Source organism: Halichoerus grypus, chromosome 4 (genome assembly GCF_964656455.1).
Source record: "Halichoerus grypus chromosome 4, mHalGry1.hap1.1, whole genome shotgun sequence".
NCBI classification, from domain to species: Eukaryota; Metazoa; Chordata; class Mammalia; order Carnivora; family Phocidae; genus Halichoerus; species Halichoerus grypus.
This window is the reverse complement of record NC_135715.1, coordinates 148,194,996-148,204,954: the sequence shown is the minus strand read 5'-3', so window position 1 is coordinate 148,204,954 and position 9,959 is coordinate 148,194,996. Positions and strand designations below refer to the sequence as shown.

Sequence of the window (9,959 nt, the reverse complement as noted above, 5' to 3'; positions counted from 1 at the left end):
AGTGAGGCAATAAAAGTTAAATTAGGAACTTTTAGGTAAATTTTGTTTGCTAAAGTAACAATTTTATAAAATGAGATGGAATTGACATAAGTGGTTTTAAGATTAACTGAGAAAAATGTAAAAATTATGTATATGAGAATTTTTTTTAATTTTAGTAACTTGTTTTTGAACTAATTGCCTAAGAGGTGCTACAAATATTTTTAATATGGAAAGTTCCATAACATGGGTAAAAAGGGGATTAAAATCAGTGAATGTTCTTTTTTATTTCTCTGTAAAATTTACCTTTTACAGAGGTAAAATTTACCTTACAAAGTTTAAATGTCTTGTTTCTAGGAAATTTTGAGTTTAAAAAATGACCACCCTTATTCCTTGTGTCATCCTCTCAAATATTCAAAAACTTATACTAGCATTCATATATAAATAATATTGAAAAATGCATGATCTGGATAGAAATCAAAAATACAAATATTTTAAATAGAAATATAGCTAAGCTAGTGGGGAAGTTCTAATGTAAATTTGCTAAACACTGTGCTATGTTTTCCTATCTTGCTAATACTCATTTTTTTTTTCTATGTAGAATTATCTCACTGAAGCCTCAGTAACCAACATCACTTTACTTATAGTCCATACAATTTTCTTCCAAAAGTAACTGAAGTAGTTTGCCAGATTAAATATTTTGCCAATAATGTTGTAAAGGAGGACGGGTTTAAAAACTAAACCACTTAGGTTTCAAGCTCCAGTTCTACCAATTTCCAGTTGTATAAACTTACTAAGTTTCCATTCCCTCATCTGAAGAGTGAGAATAAAATCCTCACGGAGTTAAATATCTAAAGCATATAGCAGATATCTGGAAAAATGCCAGTTATCAATGTTACTTTTCTTCCTCAACCTCTCCTAAAACAAAACAGAGACCCAGCAGCACTACTAGATGTTAAGTACTTAAAGATGTACTACTAATCACTACAAATCATTATTGAATTTGTTTTTATGCTTTACAATTAATTTTAAAAAGAGAGATTCCTCCAATTGTAGTGTTTTTATTTTCTGAATATCCACAAATACCACGAGAAGGGAATTTTAAGGATACCCTATGTAAGGAACCCTGGTGAACGCTGTGGACATTAACTTCATTAATAACTGCAGAAAGACATGGAAACATTTCACAGGAAAAGTTTTGGTACTTGCCTCCTCACACTAGCCCCCCCACCCCAGCCAGACGCAACCACACCCAAACAAAGCATAAAACTGGATTTGGATTTTATGACCCGTCCCACATAGAATAAAATACAAATTCCTTACCATAGTCTACAAGGTCCTACAACTTATGTCCTGATGTATTCATGTGGGACTCTCCTCTTACTGACTGGTCTCCAGACTCTACAAATATTCTAGGTGCAGCATTTGGACAGGTTTTGTTTGCTTGTCACAGTTTTCCAGCAAATTCTATTTTGGTGCCCCCTCCCATATGCGTTTTATTGAGCCAGTGCACTCATCTCGCAGTTGCTGGGAGAATTGGCCGCTCATAGCCCTCAGCTGCATCCTTCTCCAAACTGTCCTCAGCTGATAGTAGTTCTTTCTCTAGAAATTATGTGCCCCACTCCCAGAGTGGCTCACACAATGACTGACTAATAAGGAGCCAGTAAAGACAGATTTCCTTGCATCAAGGGAGGCCAACTCTGTCGTGCAAATTACATTCCAAAGCCCTACCCTGATCAAGCAATTGATTGCTTAGGTCAAATCCACATGTTTGCTCACCTCATCCTTTTTCCAAACCTGCTTCATTATCTTAATGCTTTTGCCTAATTTTTAAGAGCACTCTTTCAGTAAATTACTGGCATCCAAATACTTCTTTCTAATCTATGGAATGCCTCATATTTCTTCCCTTCTAGGTTCCAGAGTAATTATTATCTTCAGAGAAAGTGCTTTTCTACAGGAAATATGTTCTCCCTCCATCCTACCTTCCTATCTATTCAGCCTGATTTGTTCCAGTCATTGAACATACTGTTTTTAACAATCTGAGTTATTTAAGCAATATAAGCAAAAATAAGTGTATTTTTCTAAATGTCTACCTGAGGATAGAAAATAAATTCCTTGAGATCAAGGACCATGTCTTTTGTACATGACAATGTACAAAGGACCACTTTGTACTTCCAGTATCTGGCCAAATGTTTGGCACATGGTAGGTGATCAATTAATATGTGTTTAATGGGAGGCTGTTGTTCAGAAACCTTGATTTCTTATGATACAAATGTTTGTAGAGAGAGATCTTGGAGGTAATAAGTATGCCCCCAAATAATGTCTCTCTCAAATGTCAGCTGTATTTAGCCAGAACGGGAGTATAGCCAATTAGTGACTGATTTTTTCTGACACATAGTGATAGAATATATATTTTTTATGCTTGGATATAGTGAGGGACTGATTTAACAGACGTCAGAGACACTTTCACTTTGTTGTAAGCTTTTGAAGATTTGATTTGTATTCCTGGTCAGATACATAGGAGTTAATCCATTCTAGCCTAGCCATGGGCTTCAGAGCTGTCCAGCTTTAGATCGCTTCAAATATTTAAATATACATATTATATATGTATGTATGTAATATATATATTTATTGGAAGACAAAAGATGGTAGGTCTTTTTAATTTATTTTTTTACTTATATTATGTTTTAACATTTAATTATTTTGCCTTTGCATCTAAATATTTTATGATGTATTTTTTCACTGTACATAAGTTGATACTTTAATTGTATAGTCTACAGTAAGTACTTGCCCATTGTAACTCTAGTTATCATGTGCATCAGAATATTTTCTTTGTAATCTTCCCTAGCTGTTGGGATTTTTTTTTAATCAGAGAAAAGAAGAATTTCATTATTCAGTTAGAGAGCAACTTTTTGCAATTTGAGAATATTTAACACTAGATGGCAGGATGAGACTGTAGATACCTAATTCCTCAAAGCTAAGCTTATAAAAAGGATCTGCTACTTTTCTTATTGTATTATTCTTTAATATATGCACTACATATAGTTCCACATTCCTTTTTGTTTAAAAACTTTCACTGTATATAATAGAGTTATGTTAAATATGAGTAAATTATTAAAGAGAAAAATATAAATTATTAATAACTTTACAAGTTATACCAATATGACAATAGTTGAACAAAAAAGTCTTTGGTGGGAAAACATTCATGCTATTTGGCATCTTTAGAACTTAAGACATGGGACTTTAATCATATGTTACTTAAGTCAACACGCATAAACTCAAAGTTAAATAAATCATTTATTCTCGTAATCAAGATTGATATTCTGCAAATAAGAAGCAATTCAGCATAAATTCACAATAAATACATATCCAGAGACGAAAAGGGCATCTTTTTCAATGCCAACTAAAACTATCCTAGAAATAGGAAGACCTATTTTAAACTCTTCTGGGAAACAGAGACTCAAGTTTCCCAAAGACATTACTCACTGTCAATATTTATGTTACCACTTGTCAGTTCAACATGGATAAGCATGGCTAGGGTGATCATGTATTTTTTTCCCATTCAAATCATGACATTTTTGAGTGTGGAAATATAAACTGGGACTGCCCTAGCAAACTGGGACATATGATCACCCTAATTGACAATGTTCACTCTCAGAAAGTTCATTTTGTACCTTCATTTAAGTGAGCATTTATAATTTTGTTGTATTGAAGCGTTCATTTTGATTTTGTCCATGATTATCTCACTTGCCAGTGTTAGCCCTTTATTCTAGCTAGGGTTATTCCTTTTGGAGGAGGAGAGGCTCAAACGATCATGAATATCTATAAAACATATTGATTTTCTTGGGAGATCCAAATTCATCAGAACTTAGTAAGAACAATGAATGAGAATAATGAAAAGAATAGGCAGATTTTTAGCCACTTGTTTTTGATATGTTGTTTGACTCTCTTGGGGAAACCCATTATAAAATACTAGAAGAAATACAAGCTATAAATTAGTAAAATAGTTTTATTTACCTACATATGGATATAATGTTTTCTGCTCTTTTCAAATTTGTAGTCATAGTAGATATTTTAAAAATAACATTATAATTTCCTTCAAGATGATAAATTATGTGCACAATTAGATTTAAAGATCAGCTCTTTGGTTTTAATAACAGAAAACAGCATTTTCACTCTTAATGGCCCAGCCATTGGATCTGGGTCCTTTTACTGAATACAGTTCATTTCATAATGAAATAACTTTAAATATACTAAGCAATTGCTAGGTAAAAAAATAAAAGGTCAGGTCAACTTATTACCTTAATAGAATTTTTTGATGCAAAGATTATAAAAATTATGGGGTTCTCCTTAAATAATTGGTGTATTTTTAATAAAGCATCATATACCTAGTTTCGTTGACTGCATAAATTATCTCTGAGTATAAGTAACGACTTTCAGACAACTGAGAACACAGAGGAATTATTAACGTACAACATAATACCTGAAACATATTAATTCACAGCATAATCATGGATATCATTTGTAAAGATCTTTCCCCATTCTCCTCAGAGGTAGTCTGTCCATAATATATTTTATGTAAAAGTGTTTCGTTTTGTTTTGTCTTGTTTATTTTTGTGGCAGAACCATCCTCCAAGGCTGTAGCTACACAAATTCAAAATAAGTGATCAGTGCAGCCTGTAGAGAACTAAATTTGTCAAATCATATTTTTTGGTCCATTTGACTAACTTAGTAAAATAATATAAACAGTAATGCAGAGATTTTGAGTTAGCTTCCTCCTGAGTATGAGTCAAAGTGCATTGCACATGGCCCTTGGTATTCATTATTGTGGGACTGTGGCACCTGTGAGACTTACATGCGACCACAAACGCAGGTACAGTCCTGTGTGTAGGACTCTAATGTGGACAACTATTTTCATTATGTATGTCATTTTTCAATTATACATTATTCCTCAGTTCTATAGAAAACCCTATTGACAGCTCTGTGTGGCTACATCTAGACTCTGTAGCATTAGTTGCTAACTGCAGAGAATCTGGTGCTTGAATCCTCATGTGTCGTCAATTTGTGCTACAAATAACTATATAGCAGGACACATCCTTTTTTTCCTTAACTCCCCAACACAACTCTTACAGTACATAGCTCAAGAAATAAGCTGGATCACTAATTATTAAATGGTCGCCAGTGTCTTCAATCTGTATGGAAAAAGATGATTTTATATCTATATGAAATACATAATGCTGAATTAATTTATTGATTAATGCCACATTGCCTAAGAATCACCTCATTGATTACTGAAATATTTTCATTTTGTTCGACTGCATTTTCTTAAATATTTGTCATCATATTTCAGTGTGTACTTGAGAAATTTGCATCATCCATCTTTTGTCTTGCCCCTCCATACCCAGAGGGGCTCCCTGGAAGTCTTCATGCCATTTATTTCACCTGGAGTTTATAAAATGGCAACTCTTAAGGATCTGACTAGTGGGATGCAGTTTGCCTATTACCTCTAAGTAAGGCTTATAGATGATACCCGTAAGAATTATCCAAGAATCTTCATGGACTATAACCATATGCCTGATCAATCATTTAAATAGGAATATGATATCTCTATTAGCCTTTAGTATATCACTTGATGTAAAGTAGAGGGGAAAGAGCATTGTTGTAAGAGTCTTAAGACATAAGTTCCAAGCATAGACTTTTTATTCACCAGAATTTACTAGTATTGGGCAAATGAAATAAAAGAATCTTTGAAAAAAAATTAATGCTTTTGAGAACTTACTGGGAAAAGTTTTAGTTTTTCATAACTTAAGTTCAAAAGCTATATTAATCTCTTTCTAGGGGTCGGATATTATATAAAACATGGAAGATGGGAAGACATGGACAGTGATCATTCAGATATTAAAATCTAGTACTTGATTCCACTCTGAATTTTCAGATGGGAACCCTAAGACCTAAAAAGTTTTGTCAAAAGTCACACTAGAGAGTGTCAGAACCAGGACTGGAATTTCATGTCTCTGGGTCCAACCGCAGTGCTTTCGACTTCTTTCTTAGTAGTTCCCTGAGCAGTGTCCTCCCTCGTAGCAGAATTCATTCAAGCTTTCACTTGGGATTATCTCCAGCAGTATTCTGACTAAAGAACCCTTGTTTGTGGAGCCAGACATTGTCTGCAACATTGACTTTTCCTCTAATGAGCTGAAGGAAATAGCTCAAAATGAAGTATGTCTCAGCAGCCTCCCAAAGCAAAGCTAACCAAACTGTAACTGAAAATACAATATTCTATAACCTGGCAATTTAACCCCTCTGGTTATTTCTAACTCTCAATAACCAAAGTTGTAACACTCAGTTTCTTACAAGTCTTTTAACTATTACTGACAGAGATTAGTATATATCCTATTTTTAAGTCTATTTATTTTTATTCACCTTGATCCTATTGATCTTAAAATCAAAGATGTGTAATAAGTTTCTTCCATGGATCCAGATAATAAAAATGTCAACAGGAGCGTACTGCTTCAGAGCATGGTATCCTTTTAATTTATGTTGCCTTGTCTTCCTTTATTAGTTAACAAAAATTGTTATTCCTGAATTTTGCAGTAATTTACTAATATTTCCAGTGCCTCTGATCTCAAATTTACTAAGAGTTGAATAATTATTCCAGTATCTTACCTATTTCTAAATGTTACATAATTTGTTGATTCAAAATCTTAGAGATATAAGCGATTTTATATATTATTTAATTCATCTCTTCTAGTTTACAGAGGAAGAAATTGATGCCCAGTGCTGTTTAGGCTTCAGCAGTTACGATCATTGTTGTACCTCAAACACTTATCATATTATCTAAAAACACGTGCATTTCAAATTTAAGGCATTCTTCCCAGATAATGTCCAATGATTTATTAAACACATTTGGAATAAAATTATGTTTTGAGGGAAAACTTTTTCTAAAAAATTAGAGTATGTTACATATTTTACATAATCATTATAAGTGATCTGCATTTTTGGTAAGGTTATTTTGAGGGATAAACGTAATATAAATTACTTTTTTATTTCATAGGTGATAAGATAATAAGTTAAATATATTAAAATATTTGCAATTATTTTAAACTTATACATATGTTGTCAAAAGATCATTTTCCCTAATATATATTCCTATATATAATGACAAAAAATCCTGTGTATATGTACACACACACAACACATACACACACAGTGGTTTTGTTTATGACATATACACACATAGTTACGTCATGGACAAAGTAAAAAAAGTTAAAAATGTTAAAAACAGGATAAAGTTTCATCATTTAATTGTGAAAAACTGATCGGGTAATGGCTCTGGTTATTAGAACTCAGTAAGAGTTGGATCACAGAGTTAATTATGATGGATGCAGGTATTATTTTTGTGTTTACTTATGAAGAAAGACATGTTAGATAATAGTTCCTCAATGCTTTGTAAAGTATAATTCAACACACACACACGCACACACCACACTCACACTCCCCTAACTCCTTTAATTGTTGGAGCAGGATATTATATTCAGATTTCCTTCAAATCACAGGCAGCTCCGTGTGGCAAGTTCTAACAGAACTCCGTCAAGGTGAAATCCAGCCAGCTTTGCTGCTAACAATGTATTCATACAGCATATGATCTCTGTCTGTTCAGGCTGCTTCTTGCTCATGTCTCAGAATAAGAAAGGAGTGCTGCTTTCCTGGGGTATGCTATTTGAGAAAGAAAGTAACCTAACACTAACTGCAGGCGGGGTCAGAGTGATGTAACAGGAAGCTCTGATGTTTCCCTTCTGCTGCTGAGCACATACAATGTGACAACACTTCCAATCTACTCAGAACAACCCTCTCTCTCCAGCAGAGAGTATCACCTCCTGATTTGGGATCATCAAGCTCTGCTAACTGGACCTCAGCCTGCCGGCGGGATTACATTACAAGGCTTTCCCTCTTCCTCACCTTGCCCCGGGGGTAAATCTCTTCTGCGGAATCTCAGAAAATCAAATTCCATCCTAAGAATATTTCACCAAGAATTTCTTTAGAAGCTGTGCTGGGTAAGTACATTATTCAGAATAAATCTATGTATTCTGAATAGTATTCTCCTTTAGTTTGGCAGTGTTTCTACTGTAGAATTTAGTGATATTGAAATAATATTGAAACATATTCTCATTTATTTCATATGTTAAAGAAACTCCAGTGTATTACTCCAAAATGTATACAAAATCTATTACTACTGGATATTATTATGTACAGTGATATTCTAGAAGATAAATTTAGCAAGTAATAAAAATCGAAATGGATTAAAAGACATACTTCAAACAAGTAACTTAATCAGGGAACAATGCCTTTTAAAATTTGCTCTACTATTAGCTCAGCTTAAATTTTGACAGCTGGAAAACATTTCCCCCCCAGGAAGGGTCTTTAAACTTTTTATATAGTTAGTACTCTGAGAAAGGGGGGAAAGAGTAACTACTTACGGGGTCCTGGAGTCTCAGTCACTCTGTAGTTGAACAAAATGGAGAATTCAAAGAAAAGTAATCACTTTGAATTTATTATGTGTCTTCTATTTGCCTTTCACCTTTATTTACACATATATCTCCAACTATTGAACTAATAGAATTTTCATTGTTCATTGTTGCCAGATGTGGTTAAGTCTCTCTCTTGCTAACCCTGAATTGTTTCCGCTGTATTGGATCATGGGGTGGGCTACAAAAGAAAAAGAAAAAAAAAAAAAAACCCAGCTAGGATTGAGAAAATGTTATTTGTCCATTAGCTGTAATTTTACAACTCTTTAGCTAACAGCGTATTACTTCAATTTGTCTGGTATCCCTCTGCAGGCTTTTGGGGGGAGGATTGAAATAGAGATAACTGTGAATAAAGAAAAGTAACAAAGTTTTCCCAAGTATGTATGTCAGGTTATTAAACATACAGATATCAATATGTATGTCAGGTTATTAAACAGAAATTAAAGTGTGTTAAAAAAAACGAATGTCCAGAAAAAAACTTACAGTACTGTTGAGATGAAACATCTGTTAATGCTTCCTTCACCAGGGCAGACTGTGCTGGACTGTTAGGAAACCATTGTCTACTCGGGTGTTGGTATAGAGCTGTCACAAATCTGTTGCTAAGAAAAATTAGCTGGCAGATTTGGGTTCAAATTATATTGACTGATACAATTTATTTATATAAAAATTAGATATCGGATTTGGGTTCAAATTATACGGATTGACATAATTTGACATAAGAATACACACACACACACACACACACACACACACACATATATATATTCTTTCTCACCTATATAATTATACCCTGCAAAATGTCCTTCAGTGGAGAAATCCTGTACTTAATCATCCATAATCTGGCACATCAACAGTGGACTACAAACTCATTCTGAGTAACTCCCTCATAATTTTCTATGCATTTTTTCCACAAATTTCTCCAAATAATGGAAATTTCAATTGAGTCTTATTTTTGTGATTCTTAAAAATATTATGGCTGATTTCCTATTTCCTTTCCATCATCAATTGTATTGAATTCCCTGACACATGGGTAGAAATGGAAAGCGTGTTTTTAGAAGGTGACTTTGTAAATAGCCATTAGATAATTAGGGAAGGAAATGAAAAGAACACATTAAATGCCTAACCCAATGCCATCGATTAATAACAAAAATTAAAATAGCATTATTTTTAATTTAGATTATTTTCTTAGAAGGAGGTATTATATTAATATCGTATTTTATAAAAAGGAACTCCCCATAATTTTCTTCCATAATTTAATTAAATTTTTTAAAGTGTACTAATAGTATGACTTACAGTTTTTTTTGTTTTTTGTTTTTGTTTTTGTTTTTTTTTTTTTCAGAAACTACTGTTGAAAACCACTAGGAACTGAATTTCAAAGGTTATTAGGCAAAGACTTGTTATTTGAGAAAATAACTAACTGAAAGTTACAAATAAGAACTCATTATATTTTAAAGTTCGCTT

General features: G+C 33.2%; 1 protein-coding gene across 4 annotated transcripts in view; it reads left to right on the top strand.

The window, feature by feature from the left end:
- Positions 1-7,770: 7,770 nt before the first annotated feature.
- The window catches only part of CALCRL (calcitonin receptor like receptor), a 100,930-nt gene continuing 98,741 nt past the window's right edge, over positions 7,771-9,959 (top strand). For all 4 annotated transcript variants that reach the window (XM_036073833.2, XM_036073834.2, XM_078071080.1 and 1 more), the window contains exon 1: positions 7,771-8,027. The gene's annotated coding sequence lies outside the window, so the exon portion shown is untranslated. The remainder of the gene's footprint in view (positions 8,028-9,959) is intronic.